The sequence below is a fragment of the Chrysemys picta genome, chromosome 1 (assembly GCF_011386835.1).
Source record: "Chrysemys picta bellii isolate R12L10 chromosome 1, ASM1138683v2, whole genome shotgun sequence".
Taxonomy (NCBI): Eukaryota; Metazoa; Chordata; order Testudines; family Emydidae; genus Chrysemys; species Chrysemys picta.
The window spans coordinates 168397078-168408532 of record NC_088791.1 but is presented as its reverse complement, the minus strand read 5'-3'; the positions used below and the strand labels follow the sequence as shown (position 1 = coordinate 168408532).

General features: G+C 41.8%; 1 protein-coding gene across 4 annotated transcripts in view; it reads left to right on the top strand.

The window, feature by feature from the left end:
• Positions 1-5359: 5359 nt before the first annotated feature.
• RIOX2 (ribosomal oxygenase 2) overlaps positions 5360-11455 on the top strand; it is a 31759-nt gene continuing 25663 nt past the window's right edge. For 2 of the 4 annotated variants that reach the window (XM_065589404.1, XM_005283672.5), the window contains exon 1: positions 5403-5671. The gene's annotated coding sequence lies outside the window, so the exon portion shown is untranslated. Of the gene's footprint in view, positions 5672-11455 lie in introns of all 4 variants that reach the window. The other 2 variants (XM_065589396.1, XM_065589406.1) reach the window with 2 other exon arrangements.

The window sequence follows — 11455 nt, the reverse complement described above, 5'->3', positions numbered from 1 at the left end:
AAGGCCTCATATAACCTAAGGCTCTGTCTGACTTCCATGCAGCCACTCATGTTTTGGAGTGACCTTAGATCATCATTCCTTGAAATGTTGACAGTATTTTAGTAGCCTAGGGGCAATCCCTTAGCTGGATGAATGGGCTGGTACAAAGAGCAGACCTGTCAACTATACTTCATTACAGGGTATGTCACTCATTTTGGACCCCATCTAATCGAGTCTCACACAAACCTGCTGTTATTTTCCTGCTTCCATAAATTATTCAGATCGGAACTTTTGAGGCTGGGATTTTAGAAAACTTTATAAAAGGAAAAGGAAAAACAAATTCCCAATTGTTACAAGATTCTGGCTCTTCTATTTTTTATTGTACACATCAGTTTGGGTTTTTATCTCACCTCTTGGTCTTGGAGGTTGAAAGTTATGGTGAGGAGAATCTGTGAATGGCTGCTTGGTCCCATGATTCTGATCTTAGATCAAGGTCCTGAAGATCACTGAGAGTGAGAACTACAACAGAGAGGAAATTAAAGGAAAAAGTTATGCAGAGCAGAGCCACATTCTCTCATCCTGTCAATCCCCAGAAAGAATCCAGCATTGATTTCCCTTTGGTTCAGGCAATGGGGCGTCAAACCTAGGGCACCAAGGCAAAAAGAAGCTTAGCAACGGCAAAAAAGAATCAAGTAATTGTGGAATTACTTGTGTGACTTGTCCAAGTTAGTAGCGCTCCCCCTAGGACATTTTTGTCTCTCATTAATAAAATGAATTCAACGTGGAGATGTGTGTTAGTAGAAAATGTCAAAAGTGAAATGCCTGCCACTGCTGGGTTAAAATAAAGGAAATGGAAATAAAGTTGAAAGCATGAATCACTTTCTGGCAGGTATGATTTCACTGCTGTGATACTATTTGTTCACAGAATGATGATGTCTGCTACTCTGCAAAAAGCATTTGTCAAGATCCCAAATATGGATTTGGAAAAGTTGGTGAATCACTGCACACAGGGTGAATGAAATCCATGGAGTGAGTGGGGATTTTTGGCCACCACTTTACTGCCAAACAAATTATCAGCGCAAATATTGTTTGATACTGGTCCAGGGAATCCTGTCACCGAAAGCAGAACTGTGCATTTGGAATGACAGTGTTGGGAAAGTGAAGCCAAAGGACACACACATCCTACAACAAAGCCTTGGTATTGGTACACGAGGCCTCAGGCTGAGCTGATTTGTGTTACATAAAAAAAGTTAATACAGCATCCTTGTGCTGCCATCGCTACCCACAGATTACTCACTCTACCCTGCACATATGCTCCAGTCTGTCTGAGAAGTCCCATCCAATTGTTCCAGTTGTGCTCTCTTGTGCTATTCTTACTGAATAGCTGATAGCAAAAGTTCCATAATACTGAATGCACAACTCCTAAAACAGCCCGGCAAATGGGAGAGCAGGTGGAGATGTTTACAAAGGAAGAGGAAAAAAGTCATCTCTGTCTTTCCTTTCATAGCACAGTTTCTTTAGTTTTCTGATGCACTAGGCTAGTTTAATTTGTTCTGAAAGCTGCCCATTCCAATTAGAAAGCAATTGTTTTGCATGGTGGAAGAAACAGGTATTTACATTGATACAGAAAACAAATACAAAAGTAGCAATTGGTAAAGTGCTTTCAACAGGAAAAGCAGAATGTAAATGCCAAGTTAAAATGCCAAAACAGAGACATGCCATTTGCTCAGACAGCCAGGCTACACAAGTTGCATACATTGTCTGTGAAGCTTATAATTTTTTGACAATGCAGTGGGAGATAATGCTGAACATGATGCAGTAAATTTTCGAAGGGCCGCAGAAAGACTTTGTTCACAAACCCATTACGTGTATGATTAATAAATAATGACAATTAGCACTTACATACCATATTTCATCTTCACAGAGCTCTCCAAATATCAAGTTGCTAATCGTCACAGAACCCTTTTGAAGTAAGTATCTTCCAGATCGGGAAAGTGACACACATTTCTTAGTACAGTCAGTTTCTTTAGTGTTGACACACTATTTGCGGGAAATCTTATGGTCATTTGCAAACATTCAGGTAAACTAGGTTTTATCCACAAGTGCATTCAATTAAAGTTAAAATGTCACAAATACTTGTGCAAATATGTAACTGTATGGGGGCTTGTACACCACCACTTATGTCGCTCAGCTTGAGTGATGTAAGTTACACTGACCTAAGCGCTGGTGTGGACACTGCTATGTCAGCAGGAGAGCTCTCTCGTCGGCATAGAATGTCTTCACCAGACATGCTACAGTGGCTCAGCACTTGTGTAGACTAGCTTGAGTGTTCACTCCAGAAGCATTCACACAGTGATTCTGAAAACTCTTTGTGGGTTTGGGAATTAACCAATCAAGGAGCAGAAATAACATCATGTGATGACGTAGGTCACAGTGACAAATCACACTAGGATCTGGGCCCCATATTTTAGCATCTATTGCTACATCAATCAGTATGAAGAAATCAGACATCCTTTAATTGTTGATGTAAGCTTCAATATCACAAACCCCAAAGTCTGGAGAGTGACGCTGATCTTTAAAGACTTATAATAAGAGACAGTGGTACATTTATATATGCACATAATTTGCATGGAGAAGTATGCAGTAGCTCATCTCAAGTGGTCTGCTTTTCAAAGAGCTCAAAATAAACACCATTGCAGGTACCCAGGTATCTTTGGAGTGATAACATGGAATTTATAAATTTAAATAAATTTTGCTACTTATCCTAACTGCTGGGTGAGGTCATGGGTAATATTAATATGTGAACCCAATAGTAAGACAAATTAAAGAATTTTTGATTTTTTTTTTAAATTTACAGCCAAATGAGAGGGGGAAAGAGGCTTAACAGAGAGATTTAAGTTTCACTCTTTAATCCTTATGAACAAAATTTCTTATCTGTTTAGATTTGTCCGTTGAAAAGCTTTTTCCCTACCTAACCAGTCTGGATGTGCTCTGCACTAATCAACAGCCCATGATCATTTGTAGTTTTCAAAAGTGGGTTTATTTTTTTAAATTGGTCATCTGGTGACAAACTGTCACAATAGCACCAAATGGCACAAAATACAAATTTGTCCTTTCACCCCAATTACTGTTATTATTTAATGTATTATAGTTTACTATTTTATTTTGTCAGCATCCAGGAGTTTGCTAATAGAATTCTTTCAAAAGGGCCAAAATTAGTTGTAGTTTATGGAGTTATAAGTTTTTGTAATATGTACACCTAGAGATTCGAAAAATGACTCAGACTACTTGTAAAGCAAAAGGCTCTATTATTCCCCATTACCAATTCCCCAAACCACCTAGTTAACATCTCTTAGTCATCTGTTATTTTTTTCTTGTATATATCTATCTTATGAAGTTCTTTAGTTCATTTTTTTGCTGATTATACTATTTTGTATGTGGTAGGTATTTTATTACTATGAGCTATAAATGGACAGTGACAGAATTTTAGCAAGATCCAGTTAATATTTTCTGGTATTCCACTTAATGTAAATAAAACTATATTACTAGCTATGTTACTAAATGTAAATAATTATTTATAGGACGATTAATATATTTAAAATGATTCTGAATGTTTATCCAAGACAGTAGATTATTATTAGAATGGTTCAAATCTCAGTTTTGGAAATATAGAGTGATGGCTAAATTTTAAAATTTATATTGATTCTGTACAGGAAACCCTGCAAAATGAATCAAAATTGAGTTTTCTATCTTGTTTAATGTATTAGACCAATTAACAACTAGTTCCAGTGTGGTTTATTATCTATTGTGAATTGTTATAATGTAGTTTCCAGATTGGTTTGGGCAAAGGAGGAGGAACCATTTCACTGAGATTTTTGTGTCTAAAATGGTGGCTGTAAGAATCTTCTCGGGGGTTGGAATAAATCATAGTGAGATGGATTAGGCCTTGCATAGATTGGGAAAACAAACCGTGGTTGAAATTGTGTTATTTTCCCATGAGGCTAGATTACAACCAGTGAATATGTGCAAAAAAGCGTTAACCTGTGTCTATAGCAGGGGCAAAGATGTAATTGTCATTTTATTACCTAACATGGTTAGGTCTTGTTTGATATCATGTTAACTCTTTTATCAATCTAGGCAAGGCTTTAGTGGATGGGGTGGTCAAAGATGGGTGATAAAATGTATTTGCCCTATGAATGTCGCCTCCACTTAGTATTATATGGGGTAAATATATGTGGAGCTGCTATCCAGGTGGTAAAATGCAGAACTATCGGATACATTTTAGAATGCCTTGGTTTTACAGCCTGGTATCTCCTGAACCTGCAGGGCTCGGGAATGGGAGTTTTGTTACATTCAGAATGGGAAATTTCCTCCCCTTTCCAGTGCGACCCAGACTCCCTGCTAGCCAGGGAATAGCATGAGAAATTAGTCTGTAAAATCCTGACATTATTCTATATAGAAAAACTGTTTTCTGTTTAGTTGTAGACATTCAGAAATTTGTTTATTTCTCTCTCTCTCTCTCACCTTGTTCAAATGGACTCATAGTAACTAAGGCCTCAATTCAGCAAGTATTTAAGCACATTCTTATGTTTAAGGCTGTGCTTAAATCCATCTATATTCAGCAAAGCACTTGAGTACATGTCTGTACAAAACAGCTTTCAGCCTGGGGCCTAAGTCTTAACAGGAGGAGGGATACAAAGCATGGTTCTGAAACGTTTTAAAAACTCTAAAACAGTGCTGGAATAGTTTATCTATAACATATACAGAATAAATAAAGATGTGCTGTAAAGTTTTTGGCCCCAATCCTGCAAATATTTATGCACATGCTTTGCTTGAAGCTCAAGAGTTGTCCCATTGGAGAGAAAGTGTAATACTTGCATGCATTGAAGTTAAGCACACAAGTGGTTGTGGTCTTAAGCCTGCAACTGCAATTACCCTTGGACTGACTTGCGTAACTCACTGTTGGCTTTACTACCTGCTGTGTCGTCAATGATCCTGATTTTACTGAGAATATGTTTGTGATGTGTGGTGTTTTTCTCAAAACTCCAGTTCCGGGAAGGATGTGATCATGTGACAATCTTAGGTTAAAAAAAAAAGAGTGGAAGTTTATAGCCCTCATGTCTGCAGAAACGATTAATCAGCTGAACTGTAAAACGTCTCGACGCCTAGGAGGCAAATAGAGATCACAATTACTGTTTTTAAAAACTGCGTGATTATGGGGGACCTGACATGATTTTTGAAGAGGTGGGTCTCACAATGTGCTCGACAGCAAATTCAGGCCGCCCAAACTTTTATCTCGACTCAACCCTCCTAGCCTCCACACGTACACCCAGGAGAGGGCTTGTAAAACAAAATGCACGGCTCCTCCTTGCGTGTCCTCCCCTTTGCCAGGGGAGATTAGCAAGCCATGGGGGTGTATTTTAAATCAAGCCAGGGAGAGCTGGAACAATAACCCAGCTGCCGCGGCCACCTGCAAAACTCTGCCTCCTGCCTGAGTTTTTCCCCGACCCTTCGCTGCGGCTCAGTCGAGTCCCAGCAGCGGGAGGGGAGGAGGAGGAGCCGAGGCCCCCGTGACGGCCCAGGCACAGCTGCGGAGGAAGAGCCGCACGGATCAATCTCCTCCTGCCCGCCCTTTCCGCGCCTCGTGACGGTCCGTCCCCCCGCCCCGGAGCGCTCCCCTGCAGCCGGGCTGGTAAGTGCGCCGGCGGCTCCACCGCCTCGGGCAGCCACGTGGCGAGCAGCCCGGGCAAGAGCTGCAGCCGCCGGCGGGGGAAGGAGGCCGGAGGGGCCCGGGCCGGAACTTCGGCCTCTCGCTCTGGCTGCCCGCCCAGCGCCGCCCCCGTCCCGCAGCTCCAGGGGGATGTAGCGCCCCCCGCCGCGCTCCTGCAGACCCGCCCAGGCTGCAGCCCTTGGGCAAGCGCTTGTGCCTCTGCCCCCCCTTGCTGGCCCTGCCCCCCATTCCCTGGCAGGCCGCGCTGGGCGGGGGTCTGGGCGGGGACAGCTCGGGTTCAAAGGGGTGTCAAAGCCCTTGTTCCTTTGTGTCCTCCCTCCCCCCCCCGCCCTGTTGCAGCTGGTGTGGTGGGTGGGGGGCGCCTGGGGCACAAGTGGGCTTGGCAGGATGCGGTTTCTACTGTTAATGTTGATGGATAATATCGATGTTTGTTTTAAAGCATTTTCCCCTGATTTAGTGTTTCACAGTTATGAAAATTGATGAGCCTTCAGCATTTTAAAAACATTTTGTATCAAGTTAAATGTTCACAGTTGTTGGAAATTAGGGGGAGGGGTCTGACAGTAATTGTTTAATGATCATAGACCAGGGGTTTCAAACTGGGGGTTGGGACCCCTCAGGGGGGTCGTGAGATTATTACATGGGGGGGTCACTAGCTGTCAGCCTCCACTCCAAACCCTGCTTTGCATCCAGTAATTATAATGCTGTTAAATATATAAAAAATGTTTTTAATTTATAAGGGGGGGAGGGGCCGCACTCAGAGGCTTGCTGTGTGAAAGGGGTCACCAATACAAAAGTTTGAGAACTGCTGCGATAGATGTTGGGATTCAAAAAGTTAAACCTTTATAATTGCTAACACGCACATTGTCAACTTCCTGTGTGGAAATGAAGTAAATATCCTTCAATTAAACTCTGTTTTCAAGCAGCATTTTTCTGTAAATTCGCCCATCTGTAAATTTCTGTAATGGATGGAAATTTGTTGCTGGTTTGTGTGTGTGCAGGGAAATCGATTTTAGCTACCTTTACTGATAAAAATCTGATCTTTCCAAGCCTAGGCAGTAACTGTTAAAATGTTCAGTTTAATGTGCAGGAGATAGAGAAGAGGGGAGTAAAGGATGAAGAATCCTCCCTATTAAAGTGGTTGGGGTGGGATAGAGGCTTCATGCACTGTTAAACAATCAAGCTATATGTAGACTGCATAATATCTTATGTTGATAGCTACTTTCATCCCTTAAAGGTCCTGGAATACTAATATGCTTCATACATACAGTACTATTAAAATGCAAGCCCCCCTGTGGCAGAAGGCAGTAGCTAACTGGCACACAGTACATAGGGTGACCAGACAGCAAATGTGAAAAATCGGGACGGTGGGTGGGCAATAGGAGCCTATATAAGAAAAAGACCCAAAAATCGGGACTGTCCCTATAAAATCGGGACATCTGGTCACCCTAACAGTACAACAGTGTGGGGACGTTTCAGAACATCTATCGGTTAAGTTTCATCTGAAAGGTTTCAAAGTAGCAGCTGTGTTAGTCTGTATCCGCAAAAAGAACAGGAGTACTTGTGGCACCTTAGAGACTAACAAATTTATTAGAGCATAAGCTTTCGTGGACTACAGCCCACTTCTTCGGAAGAGCATAAGCTTTTGTGGACTACAGCCCACTTCTTCGGATGCATCCGAAGAAGTGGGCTGTAGTCCACGAAAGCTTATGCTCTAATAAATTTGTTAGTCTCTAAGGTGCCACAAGTACTCCTGTTCTTTCATCTGAAACTCCACATTCACATTTGTGCATGGAATGCTGTTTATCTACCTTGCAAAGCTGAAGGCCTGAGGTGACCTTGCTGGGATTTGATCCAGTATCTTCAGGAGGCCAGGGTGTTCCAAATCCTGAGAGTGGATTCCACCTGACATTTTGATTAAAAAAACTAGAATATGAAATTAATGATACACATTAGATGGATTAAAAACTGGTTAACTGGTAGGTCTTAAAATGCAGTTGTAAATGGGGAATAGTCACTGAGCAGGTGTTTCTAGCGGGTTCCTGCAAGTATTAGTTCTTGGTCCTATGCAGTTTAACTTTTTTATCAATGACCTGGCAGAAAATATAAAATCATCACTGATAAACTTTGCAGATGACACAAAGTTGGGGGAGTGATAAATAATGAAGAGGACAGGTCCCTGGACAGCTGGCCTTTAAGGGGTTAGGGGTGTGAGTCTGGGGTAGAGAGGGCTGTGGCTGGGTTCTGGGAGGGAATGATGGGGCTGGGGGGAAAGGGGATGTGAGTGTCTGGGCTGGGAGGGAAGGGGATGTTACCTGTCTGGGCCAGGTAGGGTCCCATGGCTGTGCTCTGGTTCGGGGAGGGGTGTGAATGTCTGGGCTTGGGGGTAGTTGTGGCTGGGCTCTGGTGGGAAGGACTGTGAGTTTCTGGGCCGGAGGGGCTCTGAGCTGACCTCTGGAGTAGAGGGGGTGAAAGTGTCTGAGCTGGGGAAGGCTTCATGGCTGGGCTCTGGCTGGGGAGGGGATGTGAGTGTTTGGCCCACTGGCTGGGCTCTGTGGGGGAGAGGTGAGAAACAGGAACTGGATTGTTGTACGGGTTTCTTTAACTCTCTACACATGGGGGAATTTTTTGTGTGTCTGTATTGTTACAGACATACTTGCTGACAGGTATTTTGAAATAAATTACCAAAATAATTGAAACTGGTATGATTATATAGTGTTTATTTTGACAAATAAAATATGCAGAATTTTAAAATATTGTGTGCAGAATTTTTAATTTTTTGACACAGAATACAACCAGGAGTAATATTCAGGTCACTTCTATTTAATTGCCCAAATGTTTGTTTATGAGCCTAAGTTTCCGCACTCTGGTTTGAAAATTTTGGCCTTAGATCATTGTTTGGCTTCAGTGATTTAATTCTAAGCAGGAACACTTTAAAAAATTGAATATCACTGTTTGGATTTGTGTTTCTTGCTCATTTTAGCAATAAAATTATATAGTCTGTTGATCTCCAATCTTCTGTTAAATTAGAGTTACCATACGTCCGGATTTTCCTGGACATGTCCAGCTTTTTGGGCCTAAATCCCCATCCGGGAGGAAATCCCAAAAAGCTGGACATGTCTAAGTAAATAGGGAGGGAGGGGTCGTGGGGCTTGGGTCCGGGCCGGAGCCACTGGGGCCGGCGGTGCTCGGCCACGGGCCGGCGGTGCTCGACTGGGGGGGGGGGGGGGGGGGCAGCTGGGAGCCAGTGGGGGGCGGCCGGAGCCGCTTGGCCGGGGGCTGGCGGGACCAGTGCCCCAGGGCCCGAGCTGAGCAGGGCGGGAGACGCTGGGGCCAGAGCCTCTTGGCCTGGGCCGGCCGACCGCCAGAGGGAGCCACTCGGCCGGGGGGGCCGGACTGGGCCGCGCCCCGCCCCAGCTTACCTGCTGCCTCCCTGTTTCAGGCTTCCCGCAAACATTTGATTCGCAGGGGAGGGGGAGGAGAAGTGGGGCGGAGCGTTCAGGGGAGGGGACAGAGTTGGGGCATGGACTTTGGGGAAAGGGAAGGGGTGGAGTTGGGGCAGAGCCAGGGCCCCGTGGAGTGTCCTTTTTTTAAATTAAAATATGGTAACCCTAGTTAAATGAAATCCCTGTCTACAAATTGTTTACCTTAGTGCTTACCTTAAGAAAATCAATTGCACGATTAAACAATAATAGAATACCATTTATTTAAATATTTTTGGATGTTTTCTACATTTTCAAATATATTGATTTCAGTTACAACACAGAATACAAAGTGTGCAGTGCTCACTTTATTTTTGTATTACACATATTTGCACTTTAAAAAACAAAAGAAATAGTATATTTCAATTTACCTAATACAAGTACTGTAGTGCAGTCTCTATCATGAAAGTTGAACTTACAAATGTAGAATTATATACAAAAAATAACTGCATTCAAAAATAAACCATCTAAAACTTTAGAACCTACAAGTCCACTGAGTCCTACTTCAGCCAATCACTCAGAAAAACAAGTTTGATTACAATTTGCAGGAGATAATGCTGCCCACGTCTTGTTTACAATGTCACCTGAAAGTGAGAACAGTCGTTCACATGGCACTGTTGTAGCTGGCATTGAAAGGTATGTACGTGCCAGATGCGCTAAAGATTCATATGTCCCTTCATGCTTCATTCCAGAAGATATGCGTCCATGCTGATGACAGGTTCTGCTCGATGACGATCCAAAGCAGAGCGGACCGACGCATTTTCATTTTTATTATCTGAGTCAGATGCCACCAGCAGAAGGTTGATTTTTCTTTTTTGGTGATTCAAGTTCTGTAATTTCTGCATCGGAGTGTTGCTTTTTTAACACATCTGAAAGCATGCACCACACCTCATCCCTCTAAGATTTTGGAAGGCACTTCAGATTCTTAAACCTTAGGTTGAGTGCTTTATCTATCCTTAGAAATCTCACATTGGTACCTTCTTTGCGTTTTGTCAAATCTGCTGTGAAAGTGTTCTTAAATGAACATGTGCTTGGTCATCATTCGAGACTGCTATAACATGAAATATATGGCAGAATGTGGGTAAAACAGAACAGAAGCCCTACAGTTCTCCCCCAAGGAGTTCAGTCACTAATTTCATTAATGCATTATTTTTTTTAATGAGCATCATCAGCATGGAAGCATGTCCTCTGGAATGGTGGCTGAAGCATGAAGGGGCATACGAGTGTTTAGCATATCTGGCACGTAAATACCTTGCAACGCCGGCTACAAAAGTGCCATGCGAACACCAGTTTTCACCTTCAGGTGATGTGAATAAGAAGCAGTTAGCAGTATCTCCTGTAAATGTAAACAAACTTGTTTGTCTTAGCAATTGGGCCAAGAAGAAGTAGGCCAGAGTAGACTTGTAGGCTCTAAAGTTTTACATTGTTTTGTTTTTGAGTGCAGTTATGTAACAAAAAAATCTACATTTGTAAGTTACACTTTCACAATAAAGAGATTGCACTACAGTACTTGTATGGGGTGAATTGAAAAATACTATTTCTTTTGTTTATCATTTTTACAGTGCATATATTTGTAATAAAAATAATACAAAGTGAGCATTGTACACTTTGTATTCTGTGTTGTAATTGAAATTGATATATTTGAAAATGTAGAAAAACCTCCAAAAATATTTAATAAATGTTAGTTGGTATTCTGTTGTTTAACAGTGCGATTAATCAATTGCTTTTTTTAATCGCAGTTAATTTTTTTAAGTTAATCGCGTGAGTTAACTGCTATTAATCGACAGACCTAGTTTACATTTAAAGTTTCCCTTTAAAAACAGGTAAATGTGCCAAGAGGTTGGTGTGATTGGTATAGCTCTTAAAAGTACAGATACTTAAACTTGTTTACATTTGTGTTATTGATGTATAGAAAAAGTCAGTAGTAGATTTTAACATTTTCAGCATTTTTACTTCTCCCCAGTACACTATGTGCTACCTTTCAGCCTTTTTAAAGTGTTGCTGCAAACTTCCACCTGTTGAAGCAATGTGATGAATTGACTTTCATTTTACATAATGACACGCAAGCTTTTTGTCTACCTAGAAGAGCAAAATAAATGAGTTTCAACTGTACAGTTACTCGTCTGTAATGAAAGGTTCCTAGTGACAGTATAAACCAGGGTGGATAAAAATCAATGATTTATTTAATTTTTTTTAAATTGGATTTTTTTAATTTAAATCAGCATTTTTTGATAAAATGCTTTCGATAGGTTTTGTCCTCAAAAAG